This window comes from Scophthalmus maximus, chromosome 15, assembly GCF_022379125.1.
Source record: "Scophthalmus maximus strain ysfricsl-2021 chromosome 15, ASM2237912v1, whole genome shotgun sequence".
Classification (NCBI taxonomy): Eukaryota; Metazoa; Chordata; class Actinopteri; order Pleuronectiformes; family Scophthalmidae; genus Scophthalmus; species Scophthalmus maximus.
Window position 1 is genome coordinate 11,837,924 of NC_061529.1, and position 19,389 is coordinate 11,857,312.

At 41.7% G+C, this 19,389-nt stretch overlaps 1 protein-coding gene and 1 long non-coding RNA gene across 9 annotated transcripts in view; one reads left to right on the forward strand and one right to left on the reverse strand.

Moving 5' to 3' along the window:
• Positions 1-19,389, reverse strand: part of c15h14orf180 (chromosome 15 C14orf180 homolog) — a 135,991-nt gene that overhangs the window by 105,269 nt on the left and 11,333 nt on the right. For 2 of the 8 annotated variants that reach the window (XM_035610169.2, XM_035610163.2), the window contains exons 3-5: positions 6,281-6,556; positions 5,304-5,400; positions 1,621-1,694 (exon numbers count right to left, since the gene is read on the reverse strand). The exons of 1 other annotated variant lie outside the window; for it this stretch is intronic. The gene's annotated coding sequence lies outside the window, so the exon portion shown is untranslated. Of the gene's footprint in view, positions 1-1,353; positions 1,372-1,620; positions 1,695-5,303; positions 5,401-6,280; positions 6,557-19,389 lie in introns of those variants that run through there. 5 more of the 8 variants (XM_035610165.2, XM_035610164.2, XM_035610166.2 and 2 more) reach the window with 5 other exon arrangements.
• LOC118286063 lies at positions 571-2,411 on the forward strand. Its single transcript, XR_004785304.2, has 2 exons — positions 571-1,173; positions 2,017-2,411. It is a non-coding gene; the product is annotated as an uncharacterized LOC118286063 (long non-coding RNA).

Here is a 19,389-nt window from a genome sequence, read left to right on the forward strand (position 1 = left end):
GGGAAAAAAAAAAAAAAGATACAGCAAATAAAGGATGCTAGTCCTTTTTATACATCTTTCACTCCTGACAATCAGCGCACCTTCCAAGAATGGATATTTGTGCATGTTAACAAAATCAACCAACCAACGCCAACAATGTTATTCTCTGGTAAATGACAAAGCCCAATATCATGTAAACTTTTCTGGATTTAACAGGTCTATGTTGACACTTTCAACCTAGGACCAAAGCCGTTAACCCTGCACACCGAGCAGCATGGCTTGAGGCAGGATTTTGTTTCCAGCCCAGTCTCTGTGTTGACAACATCATTCAACAAATGCATAGACAGATTTTAACCAAACTTGCTGGGAATCCCCCGGAGGGTATAGCTCCAGATGACTCACTTTTGGAGCTGATCGGTCAAGGTCAACAAAAATATTGTCCAAAAAGATATCTCCCCAAATAAAAGGGCTAGAAAGACAATCTAAAGCTTTTAATGATCAGAAAATGAATCCCCATCATATGATATCAGATGATATAATGAAGAAGTCACCAGGAAGTCAGAAAATTACATCACGCAGAGTTAAAAAAAATATTTTTTTGAGGTATCTCTGCATCCTATAGGACTATACGCGAAATGAGGTTCATACATATCGAAAACTAATTTATGATCATATGGTAGGAATCACATTGCCAGAAAATGGTGCATATAGTGTAGTAATGCATTAACATTTTGCAACCAACAATATTTAAGACTTAATTTAGAGCAGCCAATCATTTGTGGTATAAATGATGTCATGATGACATCATTGCGAAATGACATTTTTACAGTATAAAAAGTTAGTATTATCTTACTGGGGCGAAGACGGCGCGCGCATGTTATACATCGACCCTTTGATGCTTTTCATTGCCACTTGCAACCAGCAGGAGTCCAGAAAGTTGAAAGCTCAGCCTTTGAAGTTTGATGTGATTAAGGCATCGCATTTCTACGTTTCTTTTAACTATTCATGCTTAAGATGGCCCAATTTTTTTTTCAATAGCTGCACCATTATCATATTCACGCAGACTGAGCTGGCTTTGTGTGACAGCGCTCTTAAAAAAAGAAGTGACTCCTTTTATGTGACCATAATCCTGTGAATATATAGACCCTGCTGCAATTGTGTTATTACCTACCAAAGGTGACTAATGAGCATGAGGTGAGAAGTGAAACTTGTCAGAGTGAAGAATAGGACAGGGGCTAGACGAGAGGGTCAAGTCTCATGTGAAAGGAAACAGGGCGGGTGATTGATACAGCCGAGTGAAAAAAAAAACTTGAGCTATGGGGTTGTGATTAAACTGGAAGGACAAGACATTATGGCCCTCCAGTCATTTAACACCTTGATTGCAGGTCTGCCATGTCCCTGTCAGACTGACTGCTTCATCAAACGTCTTTGTCTGGTACCATCACTCCATTTGGTCCTCGGCCTTTCCCATGGGACCAAAGAGGACACACAAAAATCTCTCTTACTAATCTGACTGGACTGAGGTGGTGACATTTCAAAACCGCGTAGGCATATACCTCATTCTTGGATTCTGCAGTTTGAGAAGTTTCGATTTCTGAATGATTCAACACTGTTATGCTTATTTTTGGAGGCTGCACTCACCATTACGGAAAATGGGAATACGAATGCTTTTTCCAGCAGCATGCAGGCCTGGGTTTCCTGAATAGGAACGATTCCTATAAAAAGAATAAAAGAGCATTTTGAATTGAATGTTCAAATCGCTTTTTCTCTTACCGTTTCAATAAAATGCCTCACAAATTGGTAAAGGGTTATGGGGTGCCACATCAAAATGACAGAATAATGATGGCAAGGGCTTTTTCACTGGTTTAAAAAGATGGAGGCCACAGAGGTGGACACGGTGCGGAGCAGCAATTCTTCTATTTTACACTGAATTCTCTCAATATAATAGAGTAGATAGCAGGTTGTTTGAACATTTAAAAAAAATAATCAGGACATAATTCATTGTACACTGTTTGTCTACATCTTCATTCTCTTTAGCATCATAAAGCTCAGACACCACATTCTGGTCCCCACCCGGGAGGTCTGGCCCTTCCAGTGACCCCAGTGTACCCCGTCAGACTAAACAATGATGCTGGGTCATCTCCTCACGGACCAAGACAGATGGCCGGCTCCTCTCGGCGGTCGCCACCATGGCCAAGGTCACCTCCCCTGCTTTCGGTGCACCTGCACCCCAACACTCTCATCATCATAATCTCAATTCCTGCAACGACTATCACACGCCACTGCACAAAGCCTTCCGCCAGCTCATCCCCTCCAGTGTCAACAGAGTGTACTGGTGTATGTCACACCACGTTGAAGATCACAACTTACCTGGAAAAAAAGGACACCTGTAGTACAACAGTGCAAATAAAATTTTAAAAAACTGTTTAAAGGAAATTTCACTGGAAGTCACAAACTGATCCGTTGATTTCTGCATTTAATATATATGCATTTATATGCATTCATAACTGAGAGCTGGTCTGTTTTCTCTAATGAAGACATGCAAGCTTGGCAGAAGATGACGACAGAATGGAAAAGCAATGAAAACACACTGGAATTATGTGTTAAATTACGACAAATGCCTCCCTTATATGACCCTGAATCAATTGGCACCTGTGTCACTCCAAGAAATGCTCAACAGCAGACCGCTGAAGAGGGGGGAGTAGTATTGACAAGAGGCTGTGATCCATGAGACAGGCTACCTGTCACCGCCACAGGAGTGCCTCCCTCACCCATTCAATACGGCAAACCATCAGATCAATGTCCACAGACACAGTCCTCCCCCCCTGCAAAACTAATTATGTGAGCATTTTACACTGCCAAGTCTCCTCCACGCTTTGTTTATGCAGGCCGCAATTAGTAGAATAGTCAATAAAAGACTGGGGGGTAGGCACCGTGAAGGAGGAACAATGGCAGAAAGTGCGTGGTGGAGTCTCAGGAAAGCTGCAACTGCACAGAGAGGCCAAGCAGGCAGAAGGCAGGGCTGAGCGAGCGAGTGCAACTGCACGCTGGCAATGTTCGACGCGGAGATCAGAGACGGACTGTTCCTGTGAGCTCCTCACAAGTCCAAGTGAGGTGCCAAAGAATTCCGCTCAGTAGTAGCATCGATTCCCCAGAAGTGTGATGCTGGTTGGTCTTTATATCACTTCAGCACGCACAATTAAGTTGCTGTGAATATTTATGATGGCTTTAAAGAAATTATTCTCTGTCCCCCAGGTGTCACAAAGTGGCTGTAATCAGAATTCAGTAGAGTCTCTGTCGATACATTGCGCGTCTACTGAGAGCAGTAAAATCCAGAGCTCCGTGCTGCATCTAAAGGTCTGTTTAAGTAGCACTAAGCTCTGTAACAGCAGCAGCTCAGGATCTCATGCTTCTCACCATTGTTGCGTGATGCAACATTGTAAGTCATTTAATAGACACTGAGGAAAAGCACATTGTTGATCCTTTTTGGATAAACACAATCTAAAGCTGTGAATTCTACCAAAAAAAAAAGTGATTTAACAGACATTAATTAATAATCAAAGTTTTGCCCTCGTGTGTTTGTGAATGTGTGCTCGATATATTTCTGCATGCGAGCAACACAGCAGGAGGGGGAGAGCAAAAAAATGATTTAAATTAGACCTTTTTTTCCACAGGGATATAATGATTTGTTTCTCTTCACGGCAGGTCTTAGGTCTACCATCTGTCAACAGAGCTATTTTAAGTCGGGCTGAAGCTCGCCCATGGGGTTGAAATTCTGGGAGGCGGATCCAGTTCTGTAATGATCTCACTCCAAATCCTGATCATTATGTTCATCTGATCATTTAAAGACAGACGGTTTGCCATCGAACACAATAACGTTCACGCATGGTGATGCTGTGACTGTACTCGGTGGTGAAGCCCGTAGATTTCCATGTTAACAGTAGAGCAGTCAGCGTTTAATTTTCCTCCAGAGAGCTGCCAGGCCTGGGCTACCAGCTTGTAAAACCTGAAGACCTACACAGCGCAATGCTTCGTGTGCAGTCTTATCTTTAATTAAATTAAAACCTTGATTTCCCTCAGCTGAGAGCTGAACTCTCCTGGTATAATTATGCTGGTCTAATGTGTGCACTGGTGTGTTTTTTCACTGGCAGATGACCTATCCAGAAAGCATTGATCCGTGACCATCGTAGCCAAGAGCAGGCATTTCTCCTAGGTTTACACCAGATCAGGGGATGCACAGTCATTGTAATGTTGCTTAAAGTTACAAATACAGATAAAGATGTTTACATTGATGTTCATTATAAGTTCCACCTATTATAGTTTTACAGCATCAACCATGTCATTATAATTAATCATTTAAGAGTTAACATTGTTGGTGGCCAGTGCCTGTAAAAACAATGTGAACCTGCAATATTATAAATTGCATGAATCTACACAATAAAGACACAAATAACAATTATAAAAAAGAATAAACAACAAACACTATATAGCCACAGTTGCTGAGGAGCTCAAACATCTAAACTATCTATTTGCCATGGAATTTGGTTCAGACACGCATAGTCCCAAAGCATAAAACCTACTGAATTTGATAATCCCAACTTTTCATGTACCGCCATCATGAGGTTTAGTGCACGGTCATGTACATGCACCTGCAACTCCTTCATAATCATCATCAGCTGTACTTTGTACTTTGTGCTAACTTAGACTATGAAGGTTCCTGCTTTATCTTTTTACCTCAAATGTCTCTTTTTCAATGAGTCACTATCTTTTAGGACAGAATATGAAGTTGTTGCACTAAAAAAATATTGCAGTCATTTTTTCAAATCTTGTAATGCTGTTTAGAACTGTAGATTAAAAAAGGTGACAAACAATTTGTATCTGTCTAACTGGGGAGAAACTGTATACATACAATACATTTATGAAGAATGAACAATATACAGAGCGGATTTAAAGAAACAAGTGATTGTTGAACAGACTGAGCTGATCCCTCAGACTAATCTAGTATAATTTACTTTAAAAAGGTGCTGCTACCCACTAAGTTCTGCTCTTTTCCAAAGACTGAGAAGACTTTTAGACTGGTTCCTTTCATACTTTTAAGGTCATCCTATAATATTTGAAAAATGACTGAGCTTGTTTTATACTTATTGTCAAAAACAAAAGACGACATGCCAATCTTTTATGCTACATTTCAAACATTTAGTTTTCCTCTTTAATTGTTACCCTTCATACACAGTGAGTAAACAGTGCGACAAACTAGCTGACTAACTTACGGTGCCCTACAGGTATGCAGACAATTAGGGAGGCATCCATGTTTGGTATTATACCTTGCAGCTCTTCTCCTGAGGGCTGGAGAATGTTGGCGCCTTTTAATCAGCGCCAACGTGGGAAGCTCCCATGTGTGACTGGAGCCCCCTAGACAATCTAAAATGAGTCGAGAAAAGTAAGTGTTAGCCCCTTGCCTTCACCCGTACTCCCTCACAATCATTCCCTCTCTTGCTTTCTCTCATCTCTCAGCCTCTGTCCAATTGCTCTGTGGCGAGTCTCAGTGTTATCTCCAGACAGCAGCCTCACCAGCCGGAGCCAAAGTGTATAAAAACCGAGATCCTGTCCAAAACACAACTTTGGAGCGGGGCCTTATCAAATGCCAGGTATGCCACTGATGCCTCAAATAGGTTCAAAAACATCAGTAAACAGCCATTCAAGTGCTTTAGATATGTTAGTAACTCCCTCCTCATCCACCCATCTATTTATCCCCACTTATTTCTATTAAGGATCAATGAGGGTAGAGTCTACCCTTGCATAAATTGAGCAAAAGGCAGGAAAACAAGTTGCACAGGTCAGTAGACCTGCAGAGGGACAGCACATTTTATTTCCTTTAACCATTTTCTTTCTTGTCTAACAGTGCTGTTTGTTTTCCCATTTACGTGCAATTCACTCCCTCAAATTAGGTTCCCCCAGAACATATCACAATAATTGTCTGTTTCTTTTTCCTTTAATATGTTTTGGAACCAAAACAAAGGGTTCCCAGCTCAAACACTTTCCTGACATTCCTCGGCACAACAGACAGGAAGCGTCTTCCTTCCCCTATCTTGGAGGAAGACACTCTTTATTCTCAACACAGTGGTGGGAATCTTTGACAACATCAAAGAGTTGCTGAGCATTTTTCCACCCAGAGAGCTAATGAGAGACGACCATCCGGTACGAGTGCGATTACAGCTGCTTCATTAAGGGGTGAACTGATATCCTGCGCTCGTCTCTGGAACGACCGCCTCTGGGAGCTCATCTCCTACACAGAACTCACTTTCACTGAAGATCAGGTCTGTCAGCGAGGAGTGACAGGGTTGAAGCACTCCTCTGGTGACTGTTTTGTTTTGATCTTTTGATAAAAAAGAAGAGGTTTATATTGTAAAAAAAAAAAAAAAAAAGATATGGAAAGCAGGTTGAAAGAAGATTACACGTAAAATAAGTATCCTGCTTAGGCTGACAGAAACTTCCCTGCTGTGGTGCAAATCCTCCTCAGGGTGAAAAGATCTAGTGTACGAAGCCGAGCTGTTTCATTGCCTTCAGAGCTTCAGCGCTGTTCACTCAAAACAGAGAGGAAAGGGGGTGAAAAACACAAAGGGACTCAGTTAGCAGTACATGTCACAAAACATAAACCCAACAAATCACCAGAAACCAACTGAGAGCAAGAACGAGAGGGGGAAGAAGAATAACTTGACCCTGAATTTCACTCGTTCAGTGGGGGGCACCCCGGTAAGAGTTTATTTCCACCACAGATTTCAGCAGCTATGCATCACAGCAGTCAGCCTCTGTATTTACAGTCTGGACACCCAGCACTGATATTGTTATGGATTATTCTGTAAAATTGGTCTTCGTAATTTATCGTGTTTTATGGTTAGATTAATTGCTTGACCTTTGTGGTCGGGGGGTGTGTGTGGGGGTGTGTGTGTGTGTGTGTGTGTGTGTGTGTGTGTGTGTGTGAGCCTGTGTCTGCATGTTGAAAGAACAGGACGAAAAAAATTAAAAACTGCATGTATTCATTTTTTACTAATCTGATCACAAAAGATGAGAAGAAAACCTGTATGTAATACAGTTACTCACTTATCAGAGTAACCATCCGATCCCACTCACTGACCCACAATATCTTTCAGATGAATCAGTGACAATAGATGTGACTCCACCTTTTGATATACAAATCACTATCTCCTCCCCCGCTTCTCTTCCTTGAACGGGGTGAATGATTCAAGGCTTCTGCAACATCTCCATCCTCATCCCATCTTGCAATAATAATTTGAGTTGCATTAGGTCTCCCATTAAAATTAACAATATTTTATGGTAATTCATTTTGGAAAAAAGGGGGGGGGGGGGGGGGAAACCCTGTTGCTGAGGGAGATAATTATCTAGATTATTCAGGATCTCATACCCAAGACGCATAGGGCACAGTCTCCCATTTGCTTGGGGCCGTTCTTACCCACAAGTGGAAATAATTGAAATGTGGCAGATGTTTAATTATTGCCATTTTAAACACAGTAGTAATGAGGAGTGTATCATTCCAACACCAAGTACAATAATCACACATTTCACAGAGGAAAGTAATTATTATTAGTAGTAATTTAAATGTTAAGCTAGTGAAATGTTTATCAAGTTCACAATTTATCACATAGGGGCAAAAAAAACTCTAAATGATTCCAGTGAATCTTTTATAAATAGAAAAAATAAAACAAAGCCTGGAGAGACACTATAGTGGTAATCCAGGACAGCAGCACAGTAGAGCAGTATAGGAAATGTCAAACAAAAATTTTACAGCAGACAGGAGCAGAAAATACAGAATATCATACATGATGATGTATGATATGTGCAATACCAAGGCAACATGATGGATCAGTGGCCAGTTTTGAAAAAGGCTTTCCAGCAGGACACCAAAGGAAGCATGCTGGGCTGATATGATCTGGAATTCTCTTAATAACAAGGGTAGGCAGAAGGGCACAGGTCTCAAAGGACATTTATTATTCATCTGAAGATCTCATGAATTAACAATGAGATAATCTCACCATATATGTTTTACATCATAAACAGGAAACACACTATTATGACTAATACTGTCTTTTTTCCTTGCATGTGTACTGTACATGATGTACAAAAGCAATATTTGATTGAGATTGAAATAAGAGGGTCATTATGCTCAATCTAGACAGATCCATCGAATCAACTGTCTAAAATTAGAGATGAAGTTGATAATTTGATTTGTCATTGATTTTAATTGAAAGAGAAGTAAACCCCAGACAGAGACATCACTATTTTGACCACTTTAAATGACAAACTCCAGTTCTCAGAGGCAGATTAGCCTCCAGAAATATAAGTAACTAAGAAAGCATCACACAGGTAAAAGATAGGGCTGCTCATAGTTTATAGTTTTGTTGCAGTTCATTAATTCCAAGAATAAACCCCAAGTGACAACCCACAGTGACGTAACCAAATTGTTTGTGAACTGCCATTCTGAAGCCTCCAGTTTAGCATTTTGGCCAGAGCCATCTTGGTTTTTTTGAACCCAGAAGTAACCATGTTTGGAAGAGTAGGGGGGGTGGGCCTGACAGAGCTCATCCACTGCACAGCCACCTACGCCTTCAACCATTGGACAGGACTAGCTCTTAATCACGCTGTACCCACCCCCCCAAATATATAGTCATGACCTGTTTAACAAAAAAAAATTGAACATCGTCAGCTTTATCCTTTAAGATCAGATAAAAAATGACCGTCAAACATTCTTATACTTTAGGTCACAAATAAAATAGTCTCATCTTCGTATTAATTAGCATTAGAGGGGCCCCCAAAGGTGTCCATCTGCCTTGTGCTTGTGAGGGCAGATGTCTCTCGCCCTATGGTCCACCTCTCACCCTCGGAGCCTCCCTCCTCTGAAGCAGGTCTTTTAATTAAAATGTCGTCCTCAGACTGTACCATGTGTGCAACAGCCCCTCCCTCCATGAGAGGACCAGGTCGAGCCGAAGAGGATGCTCGGGGCCTGCCAGGACAGAGATGTGATGTGAATGGACATGATACAAGTACTTCACTGCAGGGTGGTGTGAGGACATGGGGATATGGCTGTGGTCCAGATGTCCCTCCCTCAACGCCAAAGAAAACAACTCAGCACACGGGCAAACAAACAAGGAAGTCGTCAGAGAGAAAGAATAAAAATGCATGATGTGATTAAAGTCGAGATTATAGCAAGATATTACAACTGACCACAGTTGTCCTAACACAGATTTATGTGGACCTCGTGAGTGCAGGTCCTTAGTCAGCCCATGAGCAGGGAGAAAAACTGCAATATCCATCATGTTTTATAGACATTTCAAACAGCGAGCCACAGCCACATGCGGAGTCACACTGGCATGCCCTGCGGCTCTCTCTTCCTCTTTTAGAGAGAGAACACCCTGAGTCAGGCACAGAAACACCTTAAGTGCGCATCAATATGCAGGTTGGGGCAAATGTTAACAAGCAATCTATGTAGTGATATTATTACATAATTATTATGATAAATGACTGTTATCAAGGCCTTGTTAGTTAGTTCCACCACCAATAAAAGATTTTCTAGAGCTGCTTACACACATTTTCCAGAGTTCGTCTTTCGCAGCTGGAAATTGTCCGAGTCAGAACAGGAAAAGCAGGAAAATCTACGGAACATTCTGTGGCATCGTCTGGGTAGAGCATGCAGGAGGCAGAACATAATGATTATACAGTCATCAACACGCCCACTCGCTCACTGTGAATCTTCCGGAGATTTCCCTGCTGTATCCTCATATGGGCTCATACTGACATTCTCAGAAAATTCCACAAGGCGGCTGGCATGAAAAGTTCCGGAAAATGTCCACAGTAACACTTGGACCCTCACATGCAGCCCCTCCTGAGAACTTCAGGAAAATGTCCAGACTTCAATGCATGTCTGGAGGCAGCTTAGGTAACAGAAGGAACTAGCTCATGTTTTTCTAATAATATTATGCACATGAAAATGCTTTTGAACAGCAGGTTTCATTTTAAGAGAGATAAGACATCTCACTTGAAGTGATGCATTTCAATGCCTCAATGCTATTAGGGCTTCAGAGAAATGTAGGAAGGCACCAAATGACTGTGTTGGATGACACCAGACCAGTATGACTGTGGCTGGTGAGGCTGAAGTCTGTTCAACTCAGACACTCTCACATACAGTAGCAAGCATATCCACAATCTCTTTGCAAACCAATTTTCAGAAACAAAATGTCTGTCAAATTAAACCAAGTTTAAGAGGAAAGAAAGATGAACAGACACCTGCATAAAATTGCTCAAATGCAAATTGTGCTAATAACCTGCACGTATGTGTAGGTGTGACACGTATGGGAGAAGATCTGCATGCAGGTCTTCCCCCGGAGAATTCAATTACGGACCAATTTACACCCCGTCATCTTTCTATGCTGTATTTATCTTTGGCAAAGTGCACTTGGGTTGAAATGAAGCATGGCAATGGTCTCCGTTTATGAACACTATCAAAACAGCTGAAATTGTCTGCCATATGCTCCACCATGCTCAGGTTGCCCATCAAAATGACTTAGAATTAGAGGGAATCCATCCCTCGTGTTCTTATTTGATTTGGGCTTTCACTATAAGTCCACTTAGCTTCTACAGATTACTTCTAATTGGTGTTTTTTTCTTTGGCACATAGGTGGAGAATCTCTCGTGTTGTTGTTTGAGTGTCGACAAGACGTGCGTCTGTTCAGATGAACATGCAAATAAGGTACTACATTTTAACACAGTGGTCCATGGAATCGTTTTGTACTGATGCTCTTTATGATGAGTAACAGAAGAGCTATAGTGAATCTCCCAAAGTGGTAATGTGTCTACAAACACCATTTAACAATGCCTGATGAATATTCAGAGCTCTCTTGCCCGGGCAGGAAATCCCTATCAGCCATTTTACAAAGTATGGCAGATAATTATGCCACCTCTAAAATGGAGATCTAACGCCCAGTATTGTCTGATGCCCCCCAGCTTTTAATTAACTAAATTGCTGCATACTTCTCCCCCCATTGATTACTGCTATGGGGATTGATTATTTCCGCGCGCGCACACACACACACACACACACACACACACACACACACACACACACACACACACACACACACACACACACACACACACACACACACACACACACACACACACACACACACACACACACACACACACACACACACACACACACACACACACACACACACACACACACACACTTGCTGCAGGTGTGAAAACTAGTTTTAATGAGAAGTGTTTAAATTGGAGGAAATCATGAAACTTTTAACAAAACTGTTACTCGGGCACAATTAATATAGACATTGTGCATCTTTGGTTTTACTCTCCTTCTTGACCTCATTAGCCAATGTATCCTGCTAGTGGGGCTTCAATGGCCTCTGAGTACAGATAGAGGACGGACGCCTGGCTGGGTATAACCAGTCTAAAGCCCTGGATCACAGTGGGCTGACACCGGACCACAGCACATCCACAGATCACCCGTTTATGACTACAACCCACCCGTCAGGAGGAAACCACATTCACCCCGCCCTCGCATAAGACTGGATGTATAAATGCTGGCAGTGTTTTGCCTCGCAGTGCAGAGGGAGTACGCTTTGCGGCATGTGGCGTGAATATGATAATTCAGATCTCCGATCTGATACTTTGTTTCAGCTTCACCATAAGGTCAAACACTGCATTTGTGCAGAAATTATGTACATGACATGGCTGTAATTCCAAGCAGGGAATTAGTTCAATTTACTTCTCTGTTATTAGGTATTAACATCATTATACAACATGACAGTATGCCTGATGCATTTTTGGGGTGAGCTGCAGGGCTCTCAGAATAACTGTAATATAATTACTCTGAAAGGCTGATTTTAAGACAAGCCAAAATAAAAATTCAAAACCTGTTGACTTTTGTCCTGCATTAAAATGACATGACACAGCTGGTGACACATCTGTCCAGTAGCATTCAGGCCATTTTATTTTCATCCATGGGAGCAAATGTTGCAGCTGTATGCATATGGCACATTCAGTGACATTCAGAAGAAAGTGTTTTGCTGCCTCGCCACCACATTGACATTCAACTACACAGACTCCATGTTATGATAAGATCTCTCTCTTTTTTGCCCTCTCTGCCCAACACCCCCTCTTGGGCTCTCAGAGAAACGATACAGGCTGCGGCTGCCGCAGCCCTGCTGTCATACTGTTATGGCTGCATCCCTCTGCCTCTCAGCCCATGGGGTACAGCTGACAACACATGATCCTCAGAGCCAGAGACAGCCAGCTCGAGCACAGCAAGAGAGCCCTCAGCTAGTGCTGACATATTCCAGGGCACATTTCAACAGATGGAGTTTTTACAGGTACCGTTTGGGGTAAAATTCCTGGCTTGAGGGTACAGCATCTGGTCCATCACATATTAGATGGTGTACCCCGCCTACCCCTCTCTGCGGCACGTCATCAACCCCCATCACCTCACCCATTGTTGCCTTGTTCTCCCCCTGCATTATGTAGCAGAAAGGCACTGTCCATCTGAAGCAACACAACATATTCCAACCAATATCATGCACTAAACATCTCAAGCATTGCATCAACATTTACATTTCAGTTCCTCTGCGTTTTTTTCTTTCTTTCCTCTGTTTGGGTAAGGTCTACGGGATGACAGTGTTGAATCTAATTTCCTCGGCAACTTGAGCCTCTTGGACCACTCCAAGTCTCCATCACTCAAGCTGCGCTCAATAACCTTGGACTCATATTTCTCTGGCAGTGATTTAATGATTTGCAAGATTACATTGCGGTTGGTTGAGCCTGTGTTGATGTTGATATCTCTACTCTTTACTGTCCCGTGTCCTGTCAGTTCACTCCTGTTATTTATCATGACTTATGCCATGACACATGAGGAATGCCCAGTCGGCCATTCATCTCCCCGTTAAATAATACGTGCCAGGCCGGGTCCAGATCAGAGGAGCAAGGTGAACTATGAGGTTTTGAAAACTGCATGAGATGAATTACCGCCATCGAGGAGTTCCTCTGAAGTTGTGCCACTGAGCGCCATGCTGAGGCCTGACAGGCTGTAAAAAATAAAATTTACAAATTCAAGGCAGTTACTGTGGTTAGATTAGCGAGCCGCTTAATCCTGCAAGGTGGAATTTATGTCTTTTATTACAGAATGCCACGAAAATACCATCATGTTATGTAGGATCAAATGCAAATCCTAAGCTGAAGAATAAGAAGGCACAGGTAGAGGGCTTGACAAGAAACAGACATGCTAATGTAGCTTAACTACCTTCTGGCACGCTTTTGTTTCATTTGTCACAGAGAAGTCTGAAAATCGGAGGTTCTGTGCATAAAAACACAATTGCAGAGGGAGAAAATCAATATTTGAATAGTCTCGGTCTGTGCATCTTAAGTAGCTATGAGAGAAAAAGCATACATATTCTACAATGTCTGAATTATTAAAAGGTCTCATATTGTAGAAAGTGAGATTTCCATTAATTTTCGAATCATAAAGCAGATCTAGGTGCCATATAAATACTGTGAAAGTATAAAAAATTGCTCAATACACGGAAAGATGCACACCAGAAGAAGTGCCTTGAAACAAAAAGTCAGGCCAGACCCACGTCACCCTTGCAGAAAAGTGTGGGAGAGGAGATTTTAAAAAAAGAATTGAGGTGATTTTGGTACTTACAACCACACGTTTTCTTATAGACGCTAAAACCTTAAATAAAAACACAGCCAAAGTGTTATTTCCTTTTATTATAAAATGAAATGAGGCAAAAGACATTTTCATGCCCCTAACACTTCCAGGTGGAAAAGACGCTGCAGTAACAAGACTGTAAGGACGCAGGCACTTTTCTTCAGAGCTCCTAAGGAAGTTGTCAACACCACTTTGGAGATAACGGAGAAGAAGAAATAAGTATGTACACTGACATTGTTTTCTGGCTCCTTGCGTTAACTAGTTTCCTCAATATCAGCAGCCTTGCGACTGTCCAGAGCAGAAAACAACTGTAAAAGTCCCAATTCCAACAAATAACCTTGAGTTAAACGTCCAGTAGTATTAATAAGAAGGCTGCTTGTGTTATTTACTGATCTAGTAGACAGAAAGCAAACTGCATGTCATTTTTGAAGCCTCTCAAGTCCCGGAACTCTCTCCACGGAGTGAATGCACATCCGAGGTTCACTCTGGTTTTATCTTTTTTTCTATCACTCTCCTTCTTCGTCTTCTTTTGTTCCTCCATCAACAGGTTTTCTTTTGCGAGGTTGAGTTGTTTTTGTCAATTCTACCAGCTGCATTTCCATCACTGCCAGGGAGCTATACTCTTCCCTGCTTTGGTTACGCAATGGGTAATGCAGTTCCTTTGTGTCCTAATTTTTCCGTGAAAACTGCATCCCGGTGGCCTTGAGAATAACATTAAGGCATATAGGGGACGAATACTAGCACAGAGGGTGTCGTTTTTCTATTGCCATTAAACTCAACATTTAGTTTTAGCATTATAATGACAAATTTAAGCTAAAATGTTGTCAATTTCCGCTTTGAAATAAACCTTGTAACAACTAAAGGCTGTGACTTCGAGGCTACGTTTATAAAGATATTTTACATGAGATGACAAGGAGAATAAACTCATTTAAAAATACAGCAATAATATTGTTCATCTTGGGCCAACGCCCCAGTTTACTGTAAATGCTTATTATTTTATTCCGAAAACCATTTCTTCCAATTAATATCCCAAGTGACTTGTATTTATTTAATCATACTAATTGTAATTCAGTCCACGCCACTCCTCCACAGTAATTACTACAGTACATACACCACATTGTCATAAATTGATTCACTGGAAATGTGGTTCAGCAGTCAGAAAACATTACCACATACGTATACATAAATACTACTGTATATGCATGAAATGATACAGATTTACACAGCCACATGCTGTGTTTAGGCATTTTCATGAGCCCACGTGGCTGCAGAACTCTTTTGGAAAGATGGTTCTATATAGAAGTGAGACAAGTGAGGAGGGAAATAATTGTCACCATTAAAGCCTGTGGAACTAGCAGGCTTTGGTAAAAGGGTTATTTTTGCTTTACCATTTTATTTGCCCTAATTTACAAAAATCAGATTTTTTATTCATTTAAAGACAAGAATATGACAAAAAAAAAAGAGTTAGAGAACAGAATGTCCTTTTTTATTGAACAATAATGGATATATGTTATTCTGACTAAATGCGAATTAAATTATGCGGGATGGAGAGACAATGGAAGAGAAGGTATGCAGGGACATTCGATTCCCTTAATAGAAGTCTGGAAAAGGCTTAAAGATACTCAGGAATTCAATGGTGTCCTATAACAAAGGAAATCTTTATATTACAGCAAAATGGCCTTTTATTCCTTTGTCGAATCTCATGAAGACACAAAAGACAGCGCCCACGACAAGATTAACACTGATATGACAGCAAGACAATCAAGGCAGACAAATGGCCGGTAATTCAATCACTGGTCCAGGACATGTCATGTCAGCCAGTCTATTGGCTATGACAGGCTGCACAAGACTGGCAGACTTATATTGACCCAGGGCACACAAAGTGCTGATGCATCATTGTGGAAATCAGGAGGAGACTGATCTCCCACACCCTGTAAAAATTCAAATGAGCTCAATGCACTGACTTATTTAAAACGATTATAATTTTCTAATAAAATACTCTAATAATTTTGGCCAGTCACATGTAACTGAAAATAGAGGAATTTAATAAAAAACCTGCACAATAACAAACATTATTTGGATGTTAGAAATGTAGGTAACCAATGTTAAAGGTCTAATTTATGGATTTTGTAGAAGTCCAGTTGCTCCTGATTCAACACCCTTGTGGATGACTATGACATAGATGAATGAGAATCTCCACAGACATCACTGTACATACAATCTTAAGAAGAAAAATTAGCTTACAAATATTAAGGAGATGGAGGCACCAGTGTTGGTAACATCTTATGTCCCTTCAGTTCCCATTCCCATCACATCTTGGATGCATGCACAGCCACAGCAGATCCAGATGCCATTCATTAAATAATTAACGTCCGGCTGAGATGACTTTGATTTAATTGATCTGGGCAAGCCTGGTGGAGAAAAGAAATTGATGGGCCGCCATGTTTGGATCCGCTTCCCAGCTGCAAGAGAATCAGTGTGTCCGGAGGATTTATTGAGCACGTTACAGCAGGAAGCAGAAACAACAACTCTCCGACGAATGACAAATACCATTACAAACCAAAAACCACAGTTTGTGTTTGGGTAGTTATCCAGACACAGTGATGGACTGAGTAAACAGTGATAATTAACGCCTACACTCATCTGCAGTGACGTGGATAAAGCGCACAGCCTCTTTCGCACAATTAATTTGTTGCCATCTAAGCCACATTGGTAATTAAAACATGTTTTGTCTAAATGTTCTTCTTTTCCTGGGGCACAGCTGAGTCTGATGAACACAGGGGCCCAGAAAGGGAAGCTCATGTGTGGGTATGTGAGGGGGGCGGGGTGGCGATAAATCAAGATCACTGCATTGGTTTTCTTTCCTTTGTTTGAAGGCACTTACAAAAGCGTGATTATGATGAAGACAGAATGGAAGACTAACAAAGAAAAGCAGAGGCGACAGACTGCTGCATAATAAGTGCGGGCACCTGAGGATGGGCGGAGGCAGGGGGTGATACCTGTGCCATGACACCTCAGCCGCACAGCTTGTATGAGGTGTTGCCAGCCTCAGGGGTTGGACTGTCTTACACCTTACTGTACTTGATATTATTCCACCGCCCAATGAATGTAGAATAACAGACACCGTGCACACAAACGGGGGCAAACAACAGTACACACAAAGAACAGAAAGGTGGATGGGGGTGAAGACACAAGCAAGGCGAGCAAAACAAAAAAAAAATGCTGCTGCTGCTTGTGTAAATTGGGTGAGGCTACCTCCTCTTTGCCAGATTAACTCCACAGGGCAGGGAAGGAAAAGGAGGCACGGAAAGAGAGTGAGTGGGGGGCTGGGTTCAGTCCTTTCATCAAAGGGCCTTTATTTCCCCCTTCTCTCCTGTCTCTCTGTGTGTGAGTGCCAACTCCAGAGTGGGCAATCCCATCCTGATAGCATGTCAAGAAATAAAAGCTACCTTGTTTATGCTGAGACTCGCACCCCTCAGAATTAACCAGCTTTACAAAAACATTATTCGTCGATCACACATTTCCGCATTTTCACAATTTGACTTCAATTCAGTGCAACAAAAACAGGCTGTAGAATTAGTATGGAAGTCAACAGTGTGGATGTGATTAAAGTAACAGCAGAGCACAGGAATAACAATGAATTATATGCATCATGTTCCAGTCTTATTCTAATTCCGGCCCGTGTGTCCTGTGTTTGAGCGCGCTGGTCCCAGGCCCTACAGCCAGGATGTTTTAATCTCTTGTGCCTGGCCTGAGGCCATGAGGCCGACACTCAACCCTGAGAGACAGCTCTGCTGACACTCCTCTGCTCTCAATTGTGAGGCTGTCACATCCCTCTCTCAAATCCCCAGCCCACTTCTCCTCCTCTCCCTCGAGTGAGTGTAATTACATTAAGGAGTCAATCCTTGCTCAACCCTCCTCTATCCACATCTCCATCCGGCTGAATATCATAGCATTAGCTTTTCCATAATCCTGACCCAGGGCAATAATAATGACCTGTGTCCGAGGGGCCACCAACATTTGGCCGCAAAACAAGACATTGCTCACCTCATTGATGTAATGCCTCAGTCCTACACAATACAATAACATACCTTATTATAAAATATTGCGTTTGAATTATTATGTCAGTTTTTTCCCCAAATCTGTTTCCGTTAAGGTTCCAGTCACATACCCCCTAACATGTGTGCCATGCAGTTATGATGGGAAAACGTGGACCAGATCCATATGCGAGGAGGTCAAGCAGAGACCCAAGTTGAATGAGAATTTAATGAGCCTGTGAGGCAAAGTGATGACAAAGTACATTTAAGTGGATGTCAATGAAAGCTGTTTGAATATCAATGCGTGAAAGACGAGTCAAAGGCAAAGGGAGGTGTAGTCACGCTCTTTATAGACAAATTACGTCTCATTCAATCCGGAGGGGTTGAAGTTCACGATTCCTAATCTGATTTGGGAATATTCACTCAACCGGATAATTGCTTTAGCACCCAACCTGTAGTTGTAATTACATCACTTGCTTAATATCAGCATTCAGCTACTGTTAATCCAATTCCGTACGAAGTGGGTGAGCATTTCTCTAAAGTTGTGATAAGTGAGTTACAGGCTATCGTTTTCAGCAAATTTGCCCAGATTTCAGTGGCTCTAAGTGGATGATTTGCTGGTGTGCAAAGTCCCGGAGGAAATCAGAGCCGGATCAGACATGAAACTAAAGTGACAAAAGAATTGCTGCATCAAAATAAAACATTAATCATCATGGTTTTACAGCTGCTTCACAATAGAGCATATAGAATTTATATGCTTTTCAACGTTGCTTAATTTCAGCGGTGCAGCTGACAAAGTTTAATGGATGTACTTGTATTACATCATATTACAATATTTAACAAGTTTTAGTACAATGAATTTTAGATTACAGCATCATTACTCATTTTAAATGGGTCACAATAAAGCATTTGACAATAAAACTGGAATTCTCAGTCTTGTCCACATTATATGCACCTCTGAGGTTTGGGGATAATTGTAGTTCATCTCTGTCATTGTTTTCAGTCTCAAGGTTTGTTTCAATTTGATGAAATTTTTAAAAGTAGAGCCAGGCTGGCTGAGGAAATACCGCTGTAACAGCTTCCAGTTGTACTAATCCTCTCATTAAAGATCGAAGTGTTGAAGCCACGTGTTCAATACTCATATACAGCCTTACTCCATAACTCTAACCTAAATCTTTAATTGATTAGGAAGGAGTCAGCTGTACCGTGTTAATTCATCTATAACACCCTGCATTCCTGTTGCAGAGCAAGAGAAATACAACCGTTCCTCTCCTTATACATATGCTTCAAAAATGTAACCGTCCTCTGCCTGTGCAGGGTGAATTTTGCAGGGTGAATGAATTTTGCATGGCTTCTCACCAAAGACAAAAGTGCCAAGTTTGTGGAGAAGGCTGGGATTGTGGTGCCCCGCAGAATCCAATCCAGACCCCCCGCAAGGAACTTCGTCTGAAGTTACTCTTAGAAGAGGAGAAACCTGCCTTCCTCATCAAGGCCCTGCTACTTAATAGTCATGAGTGGATTTGGGGTGGGTGGGTGGACTCACTCTTCAAACATGGCAAAAAGTCAAAAAATAAAATAAAGTCCTTCATTGGAAATGGGGGCCTGTTTGTTTAAAGGGCTGTTCACTGTCGCACA